The sequence below is a fragment of the Amblyomma maculatum genome, chromosome 7, assembly GCF_055883805.1.
Source record: "Amblyomma maculatum isolate TAMU_Amacu chromosome 7, ASM5588380v1, whole genome shotgun sequence".
Taxonomy (NCBI): Eukaryota; Metazoa; Arthropoda; class Arachnida; order Ixodida; family Ixodidae; genus Amblyomma; species Amblyomma maculatum.
Window position 1 is genome coordinate 4643874 of NC_139350.1, and position 25161 is coordinate 4669034.

The following is a 25161-nucleotide window of genomic DNA, read 5'->3' on the forward strand; positions in this document are numbered from 1 at the left end:
TGGCTGCAGCACACTCACGGGCGGTGTCCGTTGGTTCCTGCTGCTCCTCCTCAGCCTGCGTCCTCGCCATCAGCTGATCATCCGCAGTGCTGGTTCCCCTTCCTTCGAGAGCGGAGGGAAGACGGCCGGCAGGTGTGAGAGGGGAGGCAGAAGAGGTGACGCATAGCGCTTCGCGCTTAGCAGCTGATTCCTCCCCACTGCTGCCTTTGTCCTCGTCTATCTCCCCTGAGTTGGTGGAACGACGCCTCTTGCGATGGGTCGTCTCATCCATAGCATTGTCCGCATTGTTGAGGGCCTCCTTAGCAATAGCTGTACCAGCTGCAGCAATGTGGTCCCCGCTGGCTGGTGGCTGCAGGCGCTGCGCCGAGCTGGCAATGGCGGCTTCCTCGTGCTCACCCGCTTGCGCCGCCATCTCTGCAACACGTGGTGGAAGGGCCATGGTTCGCAGCGTCTCATTCGCCGTCTCCGGGGTTAGGGCAGCGCGCTGAGCTGCACGCTGCACGCACTCTATCCATCTCCCCAAAAGCGGTGACGCATCAAAAGACCCGTCGCGGCGGGCGCTGTGCGAGTGAAATCCACCTTGGTGTATTTTCGCCTGCTTTTGCAGCCCGCGGCGGCGGGTTTCTTGGGAGGGCTCCATGGCCGGGGCCCCCGGGAGGTGATTATCCCAGGTCCAGGCCAGGGGCGTGCGAGACGATCGGGCGCAACGTGGGGGCCCAACACGAGGTGCCGAAGCGCGTGGCCAGTCCAGTCCGAAGTCGAGGGAGCATGAAAAACACGTCCTGCTCCGTCGGAGGTCGGCGAGAGTCCCCAACTGTGATGCACAAAGCACACCTAGCCAAGTCGTCTAAGGTCATCACCTTTTTTGAATGCCAAAGTGTTTGCGTGTTCCTTGTCAAGGCCACTTACCTCCTACCGCCCTCCCCCCTTGCTGTTTTCTTTCGTTTGCCTCCGACTTTTTTCTAAGCTAACACCCTTCCTTATCCACCTCCACCCCCCCCCCCTTTTTTTCAGTTGCAGCGGCAATGATTGTGGCGATCTCTTTCTCCCTACCCCCCCTCTTCGGCCGTCGTGGCCAGGAAGAGTGACAATAGCCTGCGTTCTTTCGCAGCAGAGGCTATGCATCCAGGCACCTATGTCAGCGCAATTCGACAGGCCTGTCGAGCCCAGAGCTGCGCCTGGGATGGCACACCTGGCCATCATCCTTCCCTACTGCATTTGTCTCTTTCATCGGTCTCTCACGTTTTGTTTTCCTACCCAGGTGTGGTCTGTGTCCAAACGCTTAAAAGCGGCAACACGATTCAAGAAGATTCACTCTTGAGAAAGATTGGTCTCTGATCTAAACGTCGAGTGAAATGAAAAATCAAAAATGTTTCCTTTAATGAAGCGTATACTTCGCTATACATATATAATATGGGTGTAGGTAAAAAGGTCCCCATAAGATACGGCCCCGGAAAAAACGTCCCCGAGATAAACGGCCCCTAAAGCAGCCATTCTCTCTTGGCTTTGTGCTAAATGTAATCACCATTCGGAACCTGCGTCCTCTGGGCGCCCGAAATGTTTACAAGAACTGCGTAAAAGCATGGTGAATGCGCCATCTGGCTCATTATACCTTTCGAGGTTCCGAGCTCGGCAGCTCGTTAAGCAATCGTATGGCAGGTCTAATAAGCTTGGTAATACTGCTCACTGAGAAAGGTAAAACCAGATAGGCGTATAGTTGTCTCGGGAAACAGTCCAAAGCAGAAGACGTCACTAGAGTTACATTCCAGACCTTCTGGTGACGAGGTTCAACCGTTCTTCTGATGATGGTGTAGAATTGTGATAAGGGTGATGATAATATAAGATGGACGAGGCTTAACCGGTCGTGCATCATGGCCATACTAAAGCATCCTACAAGCTGCTCCAGTAAAACTGGTAGTCAGCTTGCCTTTACCCCGCAAACAAAGCGAAGACAAAGTGAAGTTACTGTATTACCGCTGCCATAATTTTTTTTATGAATGCCCGCATCAGGTCTATGTTCGCAGTCAGTTCCAAGCCTAAAGGTGAAACCGTTGTAACCAAGTTAACATGAGTCATTAATCACTGCAGCTCACCACGCGGTAACGCAGTCTACTTCCTATAGCGCATAACTTCAGTCCCGTTAAGCCGGAGTCACACTGCGGAAACACAACACCGACATCAACCGAACAAGTTCGCCAAGCAAGCCGCCAACAATTTTCCGAACCACCTTGTTGCCCAACAGCATGTCACGCCGCACAAACAGCCGGGAAGCCAAACAGGTTGCTACCGTGTTGAATCGGTGTGACAATGCTCAACCGAACAAGTTTGCCGAACAAGCCGCCAACAAGTTTCCGAACCAGCTTGTTCCTCAACAGCATGTCACACCGCACGAACAGCCGGGAAGCTGAGCAGGTTCCTGCAGTGTTACCTCGGTGTGACAGTGTTCGGCAACCAAAACAAGCAGAAAACATTGTCCGTCAACGCTGTTTGGCCTGTTCGCCGGCCGGGCGAATTTCCGGGCGACGACACCTCAACCAAAGCACTCATATCTGAGCTGATTGACTCATTCCTGCGCATTTCCTACTTGCAGGTACTTTTTTGCAGAAAGTTTCCTTGCAAACCATTTTCCACTTGTGGCTCTTGTGGCGTCTTGCAGGCAGCGCATGAAGGCGTGCGCTCACGCGGCGGCAGTCGCTCCTCCCGTTGTCGAACGAGATTGCTGCGGTTGCACACCTGCGTTTCGTAGGGATCTATGTACGTCCATGCTGTGATGTATACAATTGTTGAGTACACCTAACTATAACCAAAATTCTACTTAATCGCCGTTTTCAGTCACTAAAACTTGTAGAGGCTGTCGCAGACGATGCGCCGATGGTCCGCGTTGTCCGTCGCCGCTGCCGAGATCGCGGAGCGGTGCAGCATATGTAGCGCTGCTTGGTTTGATGCAGTGCGCGTTCGTATCAGAAAAAAAAGCTGCTTTCAGAAGGACAGCCTGCTATATTTGTGCAACAGCAGCATGCATGCCTGCACAAAGCGTGGAGCAGCTTTCGTCAACAGCGCCTCCCGGGGGTGCGCCAGGCGGTGATATGCGCTGCTGCCTGCCTGGCGTACTCGTCGCTGGGTCTAGTCTGTTTTGGCAGACGTCATGGAGGGAGAAAAAAAATATGAGGGAGCGCCGGGGGTGGTGGTGAATGAAGCCTAGTCATAAAAAATATTATAGAAAGCATCATGGGAATTTCGCCGTCAACTGACACGGCAAGCGGTAGACGGTAGCTGGTGTCGGTTGCGGTTGCGCACGCCCCGCTCTGGAGGAATGCCTTCGCTACTCGACGCCTGCTCTAGAAATTTGAGGCGCGCACTGAACGCAGACGATGGATGAAACTTTGGACCTTTAGACGGGCCGATGGCCTAAGAGCTGCCGCTGTCACAGCACACACGTGTGTTTCGCGACGTGTGGTTGGGTACCCTCATTGCGCCATACGAAATGCTCGCGGGGCTCGGCGCACGAAGTCAAGAGCAAAAAGGACGAAGCGCTGATCCGCTTCGTCCAGTCTTCCTTCGTGTTCTTGTGGTTCGCCTTTGTGCGCTGAGTCTCGCAAGACTGGAATCAAACCAACTAGCTCAACAACAAAAGCTGCCATATGAAATGCTCTGTGCCGGAATGCTAGAGCTACACGGATAACCGCCCGGGACTGTCGCTCCAACGGTGAGTATCCTGTTATGCGCACTCCTCGAGAAACGAAACGTTTTCAGGGTATGTGCACGTATTGTACAGCCTCTTTCGCTATTCAATTTTCCCTAGGCCAGCGTATAGCGCATGAATTTGGGCGAAATAGTAGCGAAATGGGCGGTTCCTGACATCGGCACCTCAACGAGTATCAAGTTTTCGCGGTGTGACATGGTGTCGCCCAACTGTCAGAAAAAAAGTTCGCGGCAGCTGTTGGCGGGCGACAACGACATGTTTCCGAATAGTTCGTGTTGGAGCGATGTGACAGGGCAGCCAACACTACGCGAACATGCTTTTGATGGATAGAGTTGACCAACTGTTTCCGCAGTGTGACTCCGCCTTTACCATTACTCCAGGACGCACCTTACAACAAATTTAACGGCCGCATTTTATCTCCCCCTGCATTTCTTCTTCGTCTCACAATTCTTTTTCAGTCTTTCTCTCCCCAAATCCCCTTCCTAGCATAGCTGTCAGCGAAATTTAAACGCCGACTAAAATTTCTGCTTTTCAATTTGGTGTCTCTCTCTCTCTCTCTCTCAGTCCCTGATCTGGAGACATTTTTTCCTAAATCGCAAAAAGGGGCATTTTTTCCGGGGACGTTTCTTCCCAGGCCGTTTTTTTTTCCGGGGACATTTATCCCACCCACATATATATATATATATATATATATATATATATATATATATATATATATATATATACCAAGGATCTTCTTTCACCTGTACATACCATTATCATCTTTATCTTCCCGCGGCGCCACCGGTGGCACGCGCCTTGGTTGTTCATCGGAATAAACGCCAGACACGGCATCCCTTGCCTTGCCATCTCGACCTTGCCGTCTCGAACTGGCCTTCTTCCACAAAGGGATTAAGGTTAGACGTCATCCCCTTGCGGTTTTGTGCCCTGCCTCTCGCTGGAGCTACGTTCCGGTGGCTGTTTACCACCTGCCACCATCGTTATGTCTATCGAGAGTACCCACGAATCGGCAGGACCCTCTACCTCGGCTTCACCACCCCCTCCGACGGTGCCCACACGACAACGCGACCCGCCGCTGGCTGCTCGCTGGTCGTCGCGATGAAGACGTCGATGACTGGCTGGACACCTATGAACGCTGCAGTAACTACAACCGGTCGGACGAGGCTCTAAAATTTATGAAGGTTTTTTCTACCCCATTGAGGTCGCCAGAACCTGGTTTATTAACCGCGAACCCCACACCACTAACTGGACCACATTCAAGCAGCAGTTTCGCCAATGCATGGCCGTGGTGGCGTAGCAGCAGAACATCCGCCTCGCATGCAAGAGGACCGGGGTTCAAATCCCGGTGCCGCGCAATTCTCCACCGGATGAAAAAAAAAATCCGCGCGTCGATGAAATTGCATAAACAGGCTTGGGGAGCGACCTGATGCCGGTGAACACCTCCGGCAACGCACTCCCTCACCAGAACAGGAGTTGGCCACCCTGGTGCAGTAATTGGCCGCAACCTCCTATGATAAGCTCCATAAAACCCCGGCACTCAGTCACCAGCGGCTGTGGAACAACTGACCACGGCGGCGGTCAGACCTGCGACGCAGCAGGGGGTGCTAAGAAAGCCTGGCTTCGCTGGACAGGCCGCCATTGGAAACTGACCCTGGCAACGTTTAATGCTAGAACCCTAGCTAGTGAAGCTAGTTTAGCAGTGCTGTTGGAGGAACTAGAGGGCATGAAATGGGATGTCATAGGGCTTAGTGAGGTTAGGAGGCCGAATGAGGCATATACTGTACTGAAGGATGGGCATGTACTGTGTTATCGAGGCTTACCAGAGAGACAACTAGGAGTAGGTTTCCTTGTCAAAAAGTACATAGCGGGTAATATAGATGAATTCTATAGTATTAATGAGAGGGTTGCAGGCATCGTAATTAAGCTTAATAAGCGGTATAAACTGAAGGTTGTACAGGCCTATGCACCTACATGTAGTTATGATGACCAGGCAGTTGAAAGCTTCTATGAAGATGTAGAATCGGCAATGCGAAAAGTAAAGACGCAGTATACTGTACAAATGGGCGACTTCAATGCCAAGGTAGGGAAAAAACAGGCAGGAGACATGGCAGTAGGTGACTATGGCATCGGTTCTAGGAATAGCAGGGGGGAGTTACTAGTTGAGTTTGCAGAGCGCAATAACTTACGAATCATGAATGCCTTCTTCAGCAAACGGAAGAACCGGAAATGGACATGGAAAAGTCCTAACGGAGAGACTAAAAATGAAATCGACTTCATAATGTGTTCAACCCTCGTCATTATGCAAGTTGTAGAGGTAATCGGGAAAGTGCGATGCAGTGACCACAGGATGGTGAGGTCCCGAATTTGCCTAAATCTGAAGGAGGAACTCAACAGATTTGTAAGAAAGAAACCCATCAACGAATTAGCGGTGAGCGGGAGGGCAGAAGATTTCAGGATCTCGCTACAGGTTAGGTTTTCAGCTCTAACTGAGGATGGCGACATTACCCTAGAGGCAAGGAACAATAATTTCAGAGATATCGTTACTGAGTGCGCGGTAGAATTAGGTGGTAGGATAGTTAGAGAGGATACCGGTAAGCTGTCTATGGAGACGAAAGATTTGATTAAGAAACGCCAGAGTCTGAAAGCTTCCAATCCAACAGACCAGATCGAATTGGCCGTGATATCAAAGCTAATCAATAAGCGCAAGGTGGCCGATATAAGGAAGTATAACATGAAAAAATTGAGCATGCTGTAAAGAACGGGGGAAGCCTTAAAGCGGTAAAGAAGAAATTGGGCATAGGCAAAAACCAGATGTATGCGATAAGGGACAAGGCGGGCAACGTCATCACTAATATGGAAAAGATAGTCAAAGTAGCCGAGGAGTTTTATACTGATCTCTATAGTAGCCAAAGTAGTTAGGACCGTAATGAGATTGGCGGTAGGGAAAAACAGTCAGACGTTCCACCAGTGACGAAGGACGAGGTCAAGAAAGCGCTAGAAACTATGAAAAGGGGGAAATCAGCTGGAGAGGATCAGATAACTACAGATTTGCTGAAGGACGGGGGGGGGAGATATCGTGCAAGAAAAACTGGCCACCCTGTATACGCAGTGCCTGGTGTCATCGACGGTACCGGAACCATGGAAGAATGCAAACATTATCCTCATTCACGAGAAAGGGGACTCTAAGGACCTTAAAAATTACAGACCAATCAGCTTACTGTCTGTTACTTATAAGGTATTTACTAAGGTAATCGCTAATAGAATCAGGACAACCTTAGACTGCAATCAAGCAAAGGATCAAGCAGGGTTTCGGAAACAATACCCTACTATCGACCATATCCATACCATCAATCAGGTGATAGAACAATGCTCGGAATATAACCAGCCCTTATACATAGCATTCATCGATTACGAAAAAGCATTTGACTCAGTTGAAACCTCAGCGGTGATGCAGGCATTGCGAAATCAGGGGGTAGACGAGCCGTACGTGAAAGTGCTGGAAGATATATACAGTGGCTGCACAGCAACCATAGTTCTACATAAAGAAAGTAACAAAATTCCCATAAAGAAAGGTGTTAGGCAAGGAGACACAATCTCCCCAGTACTATTCACAGCTTGTTTAGAGGAAGTATTCAGAGACTTGGAATGGGAGCAGTTAGGGATAAGGGTAGATGGAGAATACCTCAGTAATCTGCGATTTGCTGATGACATTGCCTTGCTAAACAACTCGGGGGATGAACTGCAAATAATTATTGATGACCTAGACAGGAAAAGTAGAAAGGTAGGCTTGAAAATCAATGTGCAGAAGACTAAGGTAATGCTCAACAGCCTCGGGAAGGAACAGCAGTTTACATTAGGTAGCGAAATACTGGAAGTAGTAGGCGAATATGTCTACTTAGGACAGGTAGTAACTGCAGATCCGGACCATGAAAAGGAAATAACAAGAAGAATACGATTGGGATGGAGCGCATTTGGCAAGCACTCGCAGATTATGACTAGCAGCTTACCGGTATCGCTCAAGAGGAAAGTATACAACAGTTGCATCTTGCCTGTACTCACCTACGGGGCTGAAACATGGAGGCTAACCAAGAAAGTTCTGCTTAAGTTGAGGACAACCCAGCGGGCTATGGAACGAATAATGGTAGGGGTAACATTAAGAGATAGGAAGCGTGCAGAGTGGGTCAGAGAAATAACTCAGGTTACCGACATTCTAGTAGAAATTAAGAAAAAGAAATGGACATGGGCAGGACATGTAGTGCGAAGAGAGGATAACCGATGGTCGCTGAGGGTAACAAACTGGATTCCAAGGGAAGGAAAGCGTAGCAGGGGGCGGCAGAAAGTTAGGTGGGCGGATGAGATTAAGAAGTTCGCAGGGGTCAAGTGGATGCAGCTAGCACAAAACCGGGTTAAGTGGAGAAATATGGGAGAGGCCTTCGCCCTGCAGTGGGTATAATCAGGCTGATGATGATGATGATTCGCCAATACTTCGCGGACCGGAAGTTCGGATTGAGGTCGCGAAGAACAAGCTCGCTTCCCGCCTCCAAGGTCCCGATGAGTCTTATGCGTCTTACATAGAGGCCATACTTGCACTTCAACGGCGTATTAGTCCAACCATTTCGGTACCTGAACGCATACACCACATCATGAAATGAATTAATTCTGTGGCTTATAACACCCTAATTGCCCAGAATACTTCTACTGTTGACGCCATTATTGCGACCTGACAAAGCATCGACCAGCTGCAGCCCTCCCGATTGCAGCCCGGCATCGCTACTGGCCCAACCTCCGCTGACCTCGATCTGCGGGCACTGATTCTAGCCATCATACGGGAGGACCTCAAAGCCTTCAATCCTGTCTGTCGACACGGGTGCGATCATTCTTTCGTACCTTCTAATGACGCCGGTCTCCGCAACATCATTAAAGATGAGCTGGCAACAATCACCCGACCTATGGCGTCCGACCCTCCTGCACCCCGCCCAGCACCGACTTACGCGCACGTCGCAGCATCACTCCCTCCTTTTGTTCCGCCGCCCCAACTGGCACCACCCTACAATCACATCAATGCAATGACGACGGCTCAACCTGCGTCACCCTATTATGCACCTTGGCGCCCCTCCCGACCAGTCTGCTACTACTGTGGCATTAGAGGACACATATCCCGCTTCTGTCGCCGCCGCCTTCAGAACGAGCGCCGTGCTTACGACGCTTTCGAAACTGATCTACCTTCAACTTCATATTATCAACGCTGGACTATTCCCAGCCCGCCTCGTCGGTTCTCTCCGCCCCCAGTGTCCTCGTCTGACCCTAGTGAAGCCAATGTATCTCGACGCCACTCCCCATCCCCACAGCGCCGCTCAGCTTCTCCTCTCCGTCCCGCAACAACTCTTCCTGTCCGCCATCCGGAAAACTAAGTGATGCAATTGCCGGAGGTCAAACTGCACTCTGCGAACTTACTAAAAGTCCTCCTGATCGCCTGTACAATATGATTTCTGTTTTCGCTGAAGGATTATTGGTCGAAGCTTTGATTGATACAGGGGCTGCAATTTCTGTTATTAATGCTGATTTGTGCTACCGCTTACGAAAAGTGACGACACCATACGATGGACCTCAACTACATGGAGCCAATGACGTTCCTTTGCGCCCTTCATCAAAGTGCACTGTTCGAGTTGTTATCGACGGCGTCCGCCACCATGCGCAGTTTGCTGTGGTTTTCACCTTGTGCGCATCTGATGATTTTTGGATGGGATTTTTTGTCAACTGCTTCAGCGTTAATTTCCTGTGGCGACCGTGTCATCCGTATGACAGACAGTGATTTTGCATCTGACTTCTCTGAACGACATTATCCCCTCATTGCCGCAGCCGATACTGTTTTGCCTCCTCAGTGCGAAGAACTACTTGCCGTTTCTAATCATATCACTGACGGCCACGTGCTCATCGCACCATCTCATCGTCATCTTGCACGCGGCAACGCCTTCCCGTCAAGCCTTCTCCGGTTCCGCAACGGCTCAGCGACAGTAGCGGCCACTAACACCTCACGTGAATCCCTCGTGCTCCCAAAAGAAACTTCTCTGACTTGCATGGTGGATGTTCAACCTTTGTCCCTGATGGTGCTCACCGCCCCTCTGCCTCAGCAGCGAGTTTTGACAAACATCTCTCTTACTGTTCTCTCAAAGACTATTAATCCGAACCTCCCGCCTAACCAACGCCAAGAACTGCTGACATTGCTTCGACATCACCACGCCATTCTTGATGCCACTTTCCCACCACTGAGACGGACTAGTGTTGCACACCACCGCATCTTTACTGAAGGTAAGTAACTCTATTGTTCGCCGACGGCCTTATCGGGTTTCTCTCTCTGAAAGAAAAGTTATCGAAGAAAATGTAAATGACATGCTACGTCGCAATAATATTCGTCCCTCAACAAGCCCATGGTACTCTCCAGTAGTATTAGTTAAAAAAAGGACGGGTCGGTTCGCTTTTGTGTTGATTACCGTGCACTCAACAAAATTACCCGCAAAGATGTATACCCGATGCCGCGAATCGATGACGCCCTTGAGTCTTTCCAAGGCGCTCAATATTTCTCGATCTTGGACCTCCGATCTGGTTATTGGCAAATACCTATGCACGAAGATGACAAAGAAAAAACCGCTTTCGCAACTCCCGATGGACTTTACGAATTTAATGTTATGCCCGTCGGCCTTTGTAACGCACCAGCGACATTTGAAAGAATGACTGATACTAAAATGGAGAACCAGTTTGTTACTTGGACGACATTGTTATCTTTTCGTCAACTTTTAGCGACCATCTTGCGCGCCTGAATGAAGTTCTCCCATGCCTCGCTTCAGCAGGCCTTCAACTCAACATCAAGAAGTGCCACTTTGCACAGAATGAAATTAAAATATTGGGACATCTGGTTAGTCATGACGGCATTCGTCCAGACCCTGAAAAAATTATGGCCTTCTTGAATTTTGCTCGTCTTCAACGGACTGCAGATTTGCGCAGTTTCCTCGGCCTAGCATCCTATTTCCGTCGTTTTATTAGACATTTTGCAACTATTGCTGCTCCCCTTCATGAACTACTTAAAGCGCGCAGCGCTTTTGTGTGGACTGCGCCGTGCAAAACTGCATTCAAGAACATCAAGCACGCCCTGACATCAGATCCTCTTCTTGGCCACTTTAGTGAAACCGCTCCAACCATCCTGCACACTGATGCCAGTGGTCACGGTCTCGGCGCTGTACTTCTACAGCGCGACACAACTTCCCGTGAGAAAGTAATTGCCTTCGCCAGCCGCACCACGACTCCAGCTGAGCAAAATTATACAATTGCCGAGCAGGAATGTCTTGCCGTCGGCTGGCGGTTCAGAAATTTCGTCCTTATCTATATTGCCGCCCCTTCACAGTTGTGACCGATCACCATGCTCTTTGCTGGTTGTCCTCACTGAAAATTTGACAGGTCGACTTGGTCGTTGGATTCTATGCCTACAAGAGTACCAGTTCGACGTCGTTTATAAATCGGGCCGCCACCACCAAGATTCCAACGCGCTTTCTCGCTGCCACTTTCGCCATCAACCTGTAGTTTTTCTACGCAATGTATTTCCTCCTCTGACCAGAGTCGATTTTCTCTTCCTCCGACGCATATCACAGCAGTTTCGTTTGACCCCTCTGACAACAAACACGCTTTCCGGTCGCAGCAACTAGCCGACGCCTACTGCCGTCCCATCATCGATCGCCTTAAAGGAGCTTTGAACCCACCCAATGCTAGGCTCCGCTGACAGTTACGCAACTTCAAGATCGAAGATGGCATCCTACTCCGCTACGTGTATTGCCCTGAGGGAACCCGCTTGATTCCAGTCCTCCCACGGGTACTTCACGGAAGTACCCTAGCGGCTCTACACGATGACGCTACGGCAGGTCACCTAGGTTTTCACAAAACCTACGGCCGCGTGAAGAGAGGTTCTTCTGGCCTGGCATGTCCTCCAGTGTAGCTAAATACGTCGCTTCCTGCTCCCTGTGCCAACGTCGCAAACGGCCGACTTCTCCACCTGCTGGCCTGCTGCAACCCTTTCCTTGCGCACCCACACCATTCGAAGTAATCGGCATCGACTTATATGGTCCCCTGCCTCTTTCCGATCGGGGCAACCATTGGATCATTACGGCTGTGGATCACCTTACACATTACGCGGAGACAGCACCTGTGCCCACTGGGTCGGCTCAAGAGGTTACAAATTTCTTTTTGCGATATATTGTATTGCGGCATGGCGCTCCACGGGTGCTCCTAAGGGACCACGGAACAACCTTCTTATCGACAGTCGTTGCCGCAGTTTCCCACGCATTATCCATTCTTCACAAGACCACTTCAAGCTACCATCCTCAGACTAACAATCTGACGGAACGATTTCATCGCACTTTATTGGATATGATCTCAATGTACACCACACCGGATCATCGAAATTGGGAGACTATTTTACCATTCGTCACATTCGCCTATAATACAGCAGTACAGCAGACTACCGGTTGCTCTCCATTTTTCCTCGTTTATGGCCGCCCTCCCACCACAATTCTCCACAGTTCATTCTTCTCTACGTCCGACTGTTCCTCCACATCAGTACCTGCCCAGTTCGTATCCCGTGTGACCAGATGCTGTCACCTTGCTCGCTTCAACACCGAAGCCTGCCAGGAAGATCGCAAGAGTCGCTACGATTCTACTCATCGTGAGGTCTCCTTTCGTCCTGGTGACGAAGTACTACTTTACGCACCTCTCCGCACCCCTGGCCGTAGTGATAAATTTCATCACCGCTACCTTTGTCCATACACGGTCATCGCCCAAACTTCCCCCGTGAACTACAAAGTGACACCTATTCATCCCCTAGCCGATCGACGCCACCGTGGCACTGAAATAGTTCATGTGTCTCGGTTGAAACCATTTGTGCGCCGCGATGCAGCAGTTACTTAAGAGCGGCCAGGCTGGCCGCTTCCGACCCCCCGGGGAAATTGTGTGAGCCTTCCAAGGATCTTCTTCTTTCACGTGTACATACCATCATCATCTTCATCTTTCCGCGGCGCCACCGGTGGCACGCGCCTCGGTTCTTCATTGGAACAAACGGCAGACACGGCATCCCTTGCCTTGCCGTCTTGACCTGGCCTTCTTCCACAATATATATATATATGTATATATATGTGTGTGTGTGTGTGTGTGTGTGTGTGTGTGTGTGTGTGTGTGTGTGTGTGTGTGTGTGTGTGTGTGTGTGTGTGTGTGTGTGTGTGTGTGTGTGTGTGTGTGTGTGTGTGTGTGTGTGTGTGTGTGTGTGTGTGTGTGTGTGTGTGTGTGTGTGTGTGTGTGTGTGTGTGTGTGTGTGTGTGTGTGTGTGTGCGTGCGCGCGCACGCGCGCGCGCGCGTCCGCGCAGGAAACAAACGAATAAACAATACCATACTATTTCCGACCTTTCAATATTCGGCGTAAAGCACTTAAAACAGAGCGCGGGTGTACTCAACCCATATAAAATAATTTAACGCTGCTCCCATACATTGAGAATGATTCCAGATTTTAGGAGCATTGCAGAATAACCATATTCAGCATGCGTACACCTAGAGAAATTGATGCCGGCTGCTATGAATGCAGTTAAAACAAGAAGGATCGTTTTCCGACGCTTTCGTTTAGGCCAGAAGAAACATTTTCAAACTTGTTTATGAAGAATGACTCGAGAATATCACATTAGTGCACGTTAAAGAATCCCAGGTGGTCAAAATTTCCGGAGTCCTCCACTACGGCCTCTCTCATAACCTGAGTTGCTTTGTGACGTTAAACACCTCAAAACCAATATCACGTTAGTGGTGTTACTTGAAAATCGAATGGAGCGAAGTTCTTTGTTTTTAAAAAAACGTTATCAGGCTTTGTTTTTGTTTTTTTACGTGTTTAGTGAGGAAACGTATGGAATGACTTTACAATCAGTTCTGTAGTTGTTAAAAGGAGAATGGAGAGAAAAATAAGGTTGGCATGTAACGACAGAATCCCAGGCACTCCAGAGCTCTTATAAAGTGGAAAAGGGCGTAAACATGAAAATAGGTCTCGCCGCTGTAACCAATTCGCAAGAACCGCCATGAAGTGCAAGTAATCCCGAAGGCTCACAAAGGCACATTAGGGCTAAATGCTTGAATCGCAGAGAAAGGTTTGTCCACAGTGCATACCTACTTTATGCAAACAAAGAAAATTACAAAGAAAATAGTCTAACTTCAGGAAAGTGAATAAAACCTGCGCTTGGTAGCGTCACAGGGGGATAGTTTCGTTTTCAGATGTTCCGGTTTCGGCGCTCCCCAATCGCAGCAATGCACTGCGCAAAAATACAAAACATATCACAAGTGTCCTGTTGTCTCATATCTTTCAGCAATCGCTTTCATCAGGCATTGTACCGCGCGACAAGAAAGTGGTTAAAGTCATTCCAGTACCAAAAAAAGGACCTTCATCTTCCTGTCATACTTACTGTCCTATATCCATTACTAGCGTCCCGTCTAAACTAATAGAACATGTAATCTTTTCTCACATCATGGAATTTCTTTTATCTGCTCATTTCTTTCACGGTAGCCAACATGGTTTTATAAAGTGCTTTTCTTGCGACACACAGTTAGCTCTATTTATTAATGACCTAAGCTCCAACCTTGATCACAACATTCTAGTGGACGCCCTCTTCTTAGATTTCGAAAAGGCGTTTGACGAAGTTCCCCACCGGCGGCTTTTTTTTGAAACTTTCACGTCTTAATCTGAATTTCTTGGTACTTAACTGGCTTCGTAACTTTCTAACTAACCGGCAACAGTTTGTTCTCGCTAATAAATGCTCTTCTTCTCACTCCTCTGTTATATTAGCGGTACCCCAGGGTACAGTCCTGGGGCCCCTGCTTCTTCTTATCTATATAAACGACCTGCCCACTGACATATGCTCTAACATACGCCTATTTGCGTATGTTAGAGCATATGTTGCGTATGTCCCCTTCATGGATCACTTCCTTGACGTGGCGGAGGGGCTTACGAAACTCGATGAAGTCGTGAGCTCTGCTGTGTAGGGCTACCCAAGATAGACAGGTCACGGCAGAAAGTTCTGAAAAAATGTGATTCACTGGAGAAGGTAATGGCAACCCAATCCAGTATTTCCTGCCAAGAAAACCCTATGGCCAGTCACAATACCATTAATGATATGGCGCCGGAAGATGAGCCCCCCAGGTTGGAAGGCGTCCCACATGTTACTGGGGATGAACAATGGGCGATTCCTAGTAGCACCAGGACGAATGAAGCGGCTGGACTAAAGCCAAAAGGACGCTAAGTTGTGGATGTGTCGGGAAGCGACCGGAAAGTCCGATGTTGCAAGGAGATATATCACATAGCAACAAGGAATGTAAGATCTATGACGCAAGGTGAACTGGATGTCGTCAAGCGAGAAATGGACAGATTGAACATTGATATCTTGGGTATCAGCGAGCTCAAGTGGACCGGAATGGAAGAATTTAACTCCGGCGACCATTACGTCTTTTATTGTGGGCACGAATCCAAAGAGAAGGAATGGGGTCGCTCTCATAGTAAACAGAAGAATGGGCAAAGCAGTGCTAGGGTACAACCCCAAAAATGACCGAATGATTTCACTTCGAATCCAAGGCCACCCTTTAAACATAACAGTTATCCAAGTCTATGCACCGACCACTACTGCTGAAGAAGCTAACGTTGAGAGATTTTATGCGGACCTACAATGCCTTTTAGACCGCACCCCATCATCAGGCGTCGTTTTTCTCATAGGAGACTGGAATGCTAAGGTCGGGAGTGAAGAAATATCCAGAATTATAGGAAGTTCGGTCTTGGCGAGACAAATGAAGCTGGGCTCAGGCTAGTAGAGTTTTGTCAAGAAAACAACCTGACCATAGCGAATACTCATTTTCAACAGCACAAGAGGCGCCTGTAGACATGGACTTCACCGGGCGGTCTGTATAGGAATCAGATCGATTATATTCTTTGCCGGCAGAGATGGAGAAGCGCTATACAAGCAGTAAAAACAAGGTCTGGGGCCGATTGTGGCACCGATCATCAGCTTCTTGTTGCCAAAATTAAGCTTCGATTGAGGAAAACGCAGAAAACTAGAAGGCCTTTCAGGTATGATCTGGATCAAACTCCAATAGAATATGCTGTGGAAGTGAGGAATCGATTTCAAGAATTAGATCTAGAAGACAGAGAGCCCGAAGAGATGTGGACTGATGTTCGTGATATAATACAAGAAGTTGCTACTAAGGTAGTTCCAAAGCAAAAAAAAAATGCAAGAAAGCAAACTACATATCTGAAGAGGCTTTGCAAAAAGCTGAGGAAAGCAGGATGGCAAAAGTTATGGGGGAAAGAGAAAGACACAAGGTTCTCATGCTGATTTTTAGAAAATAGCAAGGAGAGATAAGAATGCCTTCCTGAACATACAGTGCCAAGCAGTTGAGGACAGCAGCCAATTAAGGAACACAAGAGCTCTGTATAAGACAATCAAAGATATCAAAGGAAGCTTCTGTGCTAAGGTGGGCATGAAAAAGGACAAACGAGGCAAGGACCTCACTGATGCCTCAGAGATAAAGAAGAGGTGGTAGGAATACACAGAAGAACTGTACAAGAAGGACCCGAATGTGCAAACCCAACATAAGACGGTTGTGATTACTGATCTCGAGCCGGGCATCCTGAAGGGTAAAGTTGAATGGGCCTTAGCCAGCCTCGCTAAGAACAAAGCTAGCAGAATTGATGGCATTCCGGCCTGAGTTGCTTCAAAACCTCAACCATGGCGCTGTTAACATTCTGCATACACTATGTCAGAAGATTTGGACAACGCTGCAGTGGCCACGGGATTGGAGGAGGTCAGTTTACATCCCCATTCCAAAGAAAGGCAGTGCCAAAGATTGCTCCAACTACCGGATGATCGCGCTTATTTCGCATGCTAGCAAGGTGATGTTGAAAATCCTGCAAGGTAGGCTGCAGCAGTATGTGGATCGGGAGCTTCCGGACGTGCAAGCTGGGTTTCGCAAGGGCAGAGGAACTAGAGACCAAATTGCCAACCTTCGCTGGGTCATGGAAAAAGTAAAAGTTCCAGAAACCCATCTACTTCTGCTATATTGATTATGCGAAAGTGTTTGACTGCGTAGATCACAGCAGATTGTGGCAATCTCTCCAAGAGATGGGAGTTCCAATTCACCTCATCTGTCTCCTCAGGAACCTGTATGAAGGGCAAGAGGCCACAGTCAGAACTGGGCAGGGTCTTACTGATTGGTTTCTGATCGAGAAAGGAGTGAGGCAAGGCTGCATACTGTCGCCCTGCCTATTTAACCTATATGCAGAGTGCATCATGAGGAAGGCCGGTCCGGACGAGTCTTCAGCTGGAGTGAAGATTGCTGGAAAACGTATCAACAACCTTAGATATGCGGATGATACCACTTTAATGGCAGAAAGTGAAGTGGAACTTAAGACTTCTGATGCGCGTACAAGAAGAGAGTGAGAAGTCTGGGCTTAAGCTGAACATTACAAAGACAAAGATCATGGTATCTTGCCCTATCAAGTCCTGGAGCATCAATGGACAAGAAGTGGAAGCTGTGACAGATTTTCTGTTCCTGGGTTCCAAGATTACCTCGGAAGGAGACTGCAGCAATGAAATTATCAAACGCCGGCTTCTGGGAAAGAGAGCAATGGTTAGCCTTGGCCGCCTAGTAAAGAGCAGAGACAACCAAGAATTCGTATAACTCGTGCTATGGTCTTTCCAGTTGTGATGTATGGATGCGAGAGTTGGACTGTGAAAAAGGCTGACCGCCGAAGAATTGACGCGTTTGAATTGTGGTGCTGCCGAAGACTCTTGAGAGTTTCTTGGACTGCCAGAAGATCAAATCATTCGATATTGTCGACCATAAACCCTGACCGCTCATTGGATTGTCAAATTCTAAAGTTAAAGCTCAGCTACTTTGGTCATCTGATGAGAAGAGAGGAGTCGCTGGAGAATGATTTGATGTTGGGAAAGGTTGAGGGTCGCCGGAGAAGGGGTGGGCAGCGAACGCGATGGTTAGATGGCATTCTCGAGGCACTGCAGATGAAGTTATGCGATATTAGGAAGATAGTGAGAGACCGAAAAGCGTGGCGTGACATGGTCCATAGGGTCACGAAGAGTCGGACACGACTGAACGACTGAACTGAACTGAACGCCTATTTGCTGACGATTGTGCTGTGTACCGTCCCATAATCACTCACAGTGATCGCCAACTTCTTCAATCTGACATAGATAGCGTTTTAACTTGGTGCAGTAAATGGTTCATGCCTCTTAACGTGAAAAATCTTTTCTTTTCACAAGCGGCCCTCTGAACCACCTTTTAAGTACCTAATAGCTAACTCAGAAATTGCAGCTGTAACCACATATAAATACCTTGGCCTTCACTTAACACATGATCTTAAGTGGGCATACCACGTAACTCAAATTTCTAAAGAAGCAAATCGAGTTCTGGGGTATTTTCGGCTCACACTACGTCTAGCACCACAATCGTTAAAATCACTAGCCTATGTAACATTTGTACGGCCCAAACTAGAATATGCATGTGCTATTTGGGACAATAATAAACTTAATCTTTCTAACACACTAGAAGCAATACAAAACCGCGCCGCTAGATTAATCTTCTCTGCATATTGTTATCATGAAAGTGTAACCTAACTAAAATGCAATGCTCATTTATCAAATTTAGCTAAATTGCGTAGCATCGCAAGACTATCTCTAGTTCATAAATTCTATTATCATCTTTCGCACGAATCTCTTATCATCCCTGCATACCGCACCTCCAGCCGCACGAACCACGAAAAGACAACCCATCCTCCGCAAGCCCGTACATCTGCGCATCGATATTCGTTTTTCGTTCGCACAGCAAAAGACTGGAATGACTTGCCAGCCGACGTCGTGCTCCATACAGACCCATCAATCTTCAAATCATCACTTGAAGCAATATTATGCCCTGAAACCCACTCCCTCATGCAATACCCCTTCAATGGGGCCTTTAAGGTTATAATAAATAAATAAAAAGAATAAATAAATTATATGACTAAGTCATTTCAATTTTGACGTGGCTCGGCTTACAAGCTCAGAGCAACACTGGAACTCCAAGTTCTCCAAGGACGAAGCTCAGGCCTCGGCAAGGGCTTCCTTATTGAAAAAAAAAGAAAAGTCTGGTATTTATACGCAATTATGTATATGCTTTATTGTGCCTGATAAACCTGCATTTATTTATTTTAAAGCCGTTTCTGCTTTCTCGGGCTTGACGTCTCCTGACATCTTGCAGTGCAACCTCATTAGGCGGGTGGTGACATGGAATCGCAATATTATTGCACCCCTGTACGCTTCGCCGCGGGATTGAAATACAGGCTCGGCGTTGATACATTAGTGTTTATTTCTTTCACAGTCATAGCAGGTTCCCTTCTCGCCGGCTATGCTCTCCATGAACGGCACAGCTAGCACTGACCACCGTCCGTCTTGGGGGTCTACTGCGGCATCTGGTGTACTGAATAATATCACGGGCATACTGTTGTGGAACGGATCGTTTAGCGGTGATGTGTGACGTCACGACGCACTACATGGCGTGGCAGTTCAGTTCAGTCGTTCAGGCGTGTCCGACTCTTCACGACCCTATGGACCATGTCACGCTATGCTTTCCGGTCTCTCACTATCTTCCTAACATCACAAAACTTCATCTGCAGTGCCTCGAGGATGCCATCTAACCATCGTGTTCGCTGCCTACCCCTTCTCCGGCGACCCTCAAACTTTCCCAACATCAAAGCTTTCTCCAGCGACTCCTCTCTTCTCATCAGATGACCAAAGTAGCTGAGCTTTAACTTTAGAATTTGAGCCTCCAATGAGCAGTCAGGGTTTATGGTCGACAATATCGACTGATTTGATCTTCTGGCAGTCCAAGTAACTCTCAGGACTCTTCGCCAGCACCACAATTCAAACGCGTCAATTATTAGACGGTCAGCCTTTTTCACAGTCCAACTCTGGCATCCATACATTACAACTGGAAAGACCATAGCACAAGTTATACGGATCTTGGTTGGCAGACTAATGTCTCTGCTCTTTACTAGGCGGTCAAGGCTAACCATTGCTCTCTTTCCCAGAAGCAGGCGTCTCCTAATTTCATGACTGCAGTCTCCTTCCGAGGTAATCTTGGAGCACAAGAACAGAAAATCTGTCACAGCTTCCACTTCTTGTCCATTGATGCTCCAGGACTTGATAGGGCAAGACGCCATGATCTTTGTCTTTTTAATGTTCAGTTTAAGCCCAAACTTCTCACTCTCTTCTTGTACGCGCATCAGAAGTCTCTTGAGTTCCACTGCAATTTCTGCCATTAAAGTGGTATCATCCGCATATCTAAGGTTGTTGATACGTTTTCCAGCAATCTTCACTCCAGCTGAAGACTCGTCCAGACCGGCCTTCCTCATGATGCACTCTGCATATAGGTTAAATAGGCAGGGCGACAGTATGCAGCCTTGCCTCACTCCTTTCTCGATCGGAAACCAATCAGTAAGACAATGCCCAGTTCTGACTGTGGCCTCTTGCCCTTCATACAGGTTCCTGAGGAGACAGATGAGGTGAATTGGAACTCCCATCTCTTGGAGAGCTTGCCACAATCTGATGTGATCTACGCAGTCAAACGCTTTCGCATAATCAATAAAGCAGAAGTAGATGGGTTTCTGGAACTCTCTTGCTTTTTCCATGATCCACCGAAGGTTGGCAATTTGGTCTCTAGTTCCTCTGCCCTTGAGAAACCAAGCTTGCACGTCCGGAAGCTCCCGATTCACATACTGCTGCAGCCTACCTTGGAGGATTTTCAACATAACCTTGCTAGCACGCGAAATAAGCGCGATCGTGCGGTAGTTGGAACAATCTTTGGCACTGCCTTTCTTTGGAATGGTAATGTAAACTGACCTCCTCCAATCCTGTGGCCACTGTAGGGTTGTCCAAATCTTCTGACATATTGTATGCATAATGTTAACAGCGCCATGGTTGAGGTTTTGAAGCAACTCACGCCGGAATGCCATCAATTCCGCTAGCTTTGTTCTTAGCGAGGCTGGCTAAGGCCCATTCAACTTTACCCTTCAGGATGCCCGGCTCGAGATCAGTAATCACAACCGTCTTATGTTGGGTTTGCACATTCGGGTCCTTCTTGTACAGTTCTGTGTATTCCTGCCACCTCTTCTTTATCTCTGAGGCATCAGTGAGGTCCTTGCCTCGTTTGTCCTTTTTCATGCCCAGCTTAGCACAGAAGCTTCCTTTGATATCTTTGATTGTCTTATACAGAGCTCTTGTGTTCCTTAATTGGCTGCTGTCCTCAACTGCTTGGCACTGTATGTTCAGGAAGGCATTCTTATCTCTCCTTGCTATTTTCTGAAAATCAGCACGAGAACCTTGTATCTTTCTCTTTCCCCCATAACTTTTGCCATCCTCCTTTCCTCAGCTTTTTGCAAAGCCTCTTCAGATAAGTAGTTTGCTTTCTTGCATTTTTTTTGCTTTGGAACTACCTTATTAGCAACTTCTTGTATTATATCACGAACATCAGTTCCCATCTCTTCGGGCTCTCTGTCTTCTAGATCTAATTCTTGAAATCGATTCCTCACTTCCACAGCATATTCTATTGGAATTTGTCCAGATCATACCTGAAAGGGCTTCTAGTTTTCTGCGTTTTCCTCAATCGAATCTTAATTTTGGCAGCAAGAAGCTGATGATCGGTGCCACAATCGGCCCAAGGCCTTGATTTTACTGCTTGTATAGCGCTTCTCCATCTCTGCCGGCAAAGAATATAATCGATCTGATTCCTGTACAGACCGTCTGGTAAAGTCCATGTGTACAGGCGCCTCTTGTGCTGTTGAAAATGAGTATTCGCTATGGTCAGGTTGTTTTCTTGACAAAACTCTACTAGCCTCTGCCCAGCTTCATTTGGCTCTCCAAGACCGAACTTGCCTATAATTCCGGATATTTCTTCACTCCCGACCTTAGCATTTCAGTCTCCTATGAGAAAAACGACGTCTGATGATGGGGTGCGGTCTAAAAGGTATTGTAGGTCCGCATAAAATCTCCCGGCATGACAGAACTTGCCAACTTTGGTTTGTCTTTTGAGGAGTGAGGATGAAATAGGACAGAACCCAGCGGGACCCTCTAGCTCCCAATAAAATACTTATTACTAGGCATTAACGTAGGCTAATTTCTACACCTTTGTGGAAGCGGGGCCCAATTTTCTATGCAACGGGTGGGTTTTCGCACAATTGTGTAGCTTACGACTAAATTCTAATTAGCATGCGCCAGAGAGTAGTTAATAGTGCTACTAGAGGCACAAACTCAAGGATTCATAACCAATTGGAGTAGCGAAGGCATGCACGAGAACAAGGAGCTGCGGGAGGCAATCAAGAGATAAGTGTCAGTGCTTGTTCGTATTACTAGAGTATGCACGGAGTATGAAGTTGGAGGCAGAAAACAAGAACCATGCAATGTATAGAAAACCTCCAACAAAGCAGATGCAATGCAAGGCGAAAATGTCTTTTAGAAACGGCTAGTAGTACCCCAGACACAAGGGATGTATGACTGTGCGGTGTACAAAAGAAGATTTATCTCGTCCAAAGTGATGGCCCTCTATGCTTCATCACGCTGTTCATCGTCAAGTCGAGGAAGAGCTTCAAACAAGCAGCTGATACCTGATCTCTATTTGTGGCCCTCCAACCAAACTGCACCGGCCTGCGGCGCTTGTGTCTATAATTCTCCTTGCCTAGCGTAAGGACGTTGGGGGACGTTGAGGGAGACGGAAAAAAATCGAGAAGTAATGTAAGCACGTAGGTAAAAATAAATCGAGAGAAAATAAAAAGTGCTCAGAAATAAAATATGATAAAAACGTAAAATCGAAAAGTAAAGATTTAGGAAATCCGAACGCAAAAAAAAATTTAAATAGAAAAAAAAATAAAAAAGATGAGAAAAAGGTAAGCGCATAACGTAAACTAAAGTATATGTAAAGAAATATGGTCTGAAAAGCAACGGAACACAGAACAGGCAGATTTAAGCTAGGTACAGAACTCCCTATGCATTCGCATTTTCGCACGTAAGGAGCCCTAAAGAGAAACACTCCTAAGACGGAACCCTGAGGGCAGCCTATATTAGTCGTTACGTTTGAGTAGGTGCCTGCAATACTAACAACAAGTAATTAAGAAGTAACAATAAAGGTAGGCCAGTAATTTCAATTCGTTTGAGTTTAATAAATAGAATTGCATGATTAGGCGAGTCGATAGCCTTAGTTAAGTTAATGCACACAGAAAGCACATTTCCCATTCTCAAGCGACTTCTTAAGTTGCTGTGTCATAAAAACAAGTGCTAGATCACTAGAGTACCCAGAGCGGTAGCCATACTGTCATGAAGAAAGGATGTTCAACATCTCAAGATATTTTGTTAGGCACTTTAAAAATCGTTTTTCAATTAGTTTGCTAAAATATGGTAGTACACAAATTAGTCTTTAGTTCTTCACTCAGGTGCGATCACATTGTTTTAAATATACGTGTTATCTTACCATGCTTTGGTTTGCAAAGAAAAAGCATCAGAGTAATTATTTGCGCTTAGAATATGGTATCTGAGGCTTGCAATTAGTTTAAAATTATAGTGGTCAAGGTTATTCAAGCCAGCACTAGTTACTTTGAGGCTGTTCATAACATATAAAAATTCAACGAAAGTACGCAAAAAAAATAAGCGAAGGAACAAAAGGGAAGCCTCAATTATTCCTATCATACAAAATAAAACTACGAGAAAACTTACAAAAATTGAGGACGGGGAAGAAGAAAATAAAAGACTCCAAATCTTCTAAAGTAATTGTTACTAGCGCTGTCAACGTGATATAGCTTTCAAGAATAATATTTTGAGCACAAAGTGTAGTACAGGTACATTCTGAAATAAAGGCCCACCAGCGGCCCCTCAAAAGGCGACCCTTAATTATCATGCTACGCTATATGCACTATCAGGTGTTAGCATCAAAATTATGCGTTGGAGTAAAGACGGAAGTGTGCAGGAAAAAAATCTGCGTTTCTTAATAACACCATGGTGTCCGGACTAGATCCGTTAGAGAAAAAAGAAAAGGCGTCAGAGTGCAGCAAAGTACTCCGCGTTTCTTAATAACAGCATGGCGACCGGACTAGACCAGTTAGGAAATCAGATTACTGTAGTGGTCTCTGGGAACTCCAATGACAGATACAGGAGGTAGAAAACATCCGTGTCCGAAAATATGCGAATGTGTTGTTGGCAACAAAATTACTTAGAAGGCATGTTACAAAAAAACTTTCCCTTTAATGTGTGGCGGCTAATTTTGGAGAGAGACATTACGTCAACAACCGGATGACCGTGCTTGCCTCCTTGTGGAAAGAGGTGATATTCGCTTCACCATGGCAGACTTCTTTTTGGTTTAAGATCGCTTTTGCATCACACGGTGTACAAGGATTGTATGCAGATAGAAAATAACGAAAGGGAGCACCGGGATAGTCATCACAGGAAGTAATCCGTCTGTGTCTTCTTCGTCGGGATTTTTCTGCTCTCCTGAGGTGTGGCTTGAAAAAACGTGCAGTCTGGTTGCAAATTCTCGTCCAGATCTCGTCGATGGCTCAAATGTCGTCCGGAGTTTGGATAGATGGCGACAGACCTCCATGAACACAGAAAATCTTTCAATCAATGACAGCACACAATGGCAAGTAGTCGAAGGTCTCCGTGCAGCAACGCCACACAACAAGGGAATTGTACTTTCGCAAGCACTCATCACAAAAGCCGCACCGCATCGAAACATGTCGGCTCTCGGGGTTTCCCCTGGTCAGTGTGATGCGTTCTGGGCAGCGTAAATTGATGGCGAGCAGCAAACGAAATGTCTCTACGCTGTGAAAGCCCTGGTCGACGAAGTCTCCCATGAAGATGTAGTTGGTGCTGGGGACCTCTCCACCAACATTGAACAGTTCTTGCAGGTCATAAAACTGGCCGTGGATATCACCACATACGCTGACTGGTGAGTCCACGCTCTGCAATTTAGTCTCTTTGATAAAAATTTCCCGGGCTTTAGCGCACACTAACTTCTCCTCGGACTCGCTAAGGAATTCGCACCTTCGCTTTTGCTCGATCTGGCTGTGCAGATAAGTGCTGTCACCTATGCCTCCACACATTTTCTGTGCGGTGTGATTGAAGTCAGCTTACCGGTCTAAATATGAGCCCGGAAGCAGCCGAATCACGTTGCCGAGTAAATCACGGGTGGACACATTTTTGGAAGAACGAAAACCACGTAATGGTAGGTCCGCCGTTCTTGTTGTTCTTCTTCTTCTACTGCCTTGATATATGGCACCCACCCACGACGGGAATTTGGCCATTGTTCAGGTGGACTGCCAATTGTCCTACACAAACTGAATTAGTCCATAAAGTAATTGTCAA

The 25161-nt window shown here is 47.3% G+C and overlaps 1 pseudogene; it reads right to left on the minus strand.

Moving 5' to 3' along the window:
* Nucleotides 1-662: 662 nt before the first annotated feature.
* On the minus strand, nucleotides 663-24899 carry LOC146182631 (serine/threonine-protein phosphatase 4 catalytic subunit A pseudogene; annotated as a pseudogene).
* Between the last annotated feature and the right edge of the window lie 262 nt (nucleotides 24900-25161).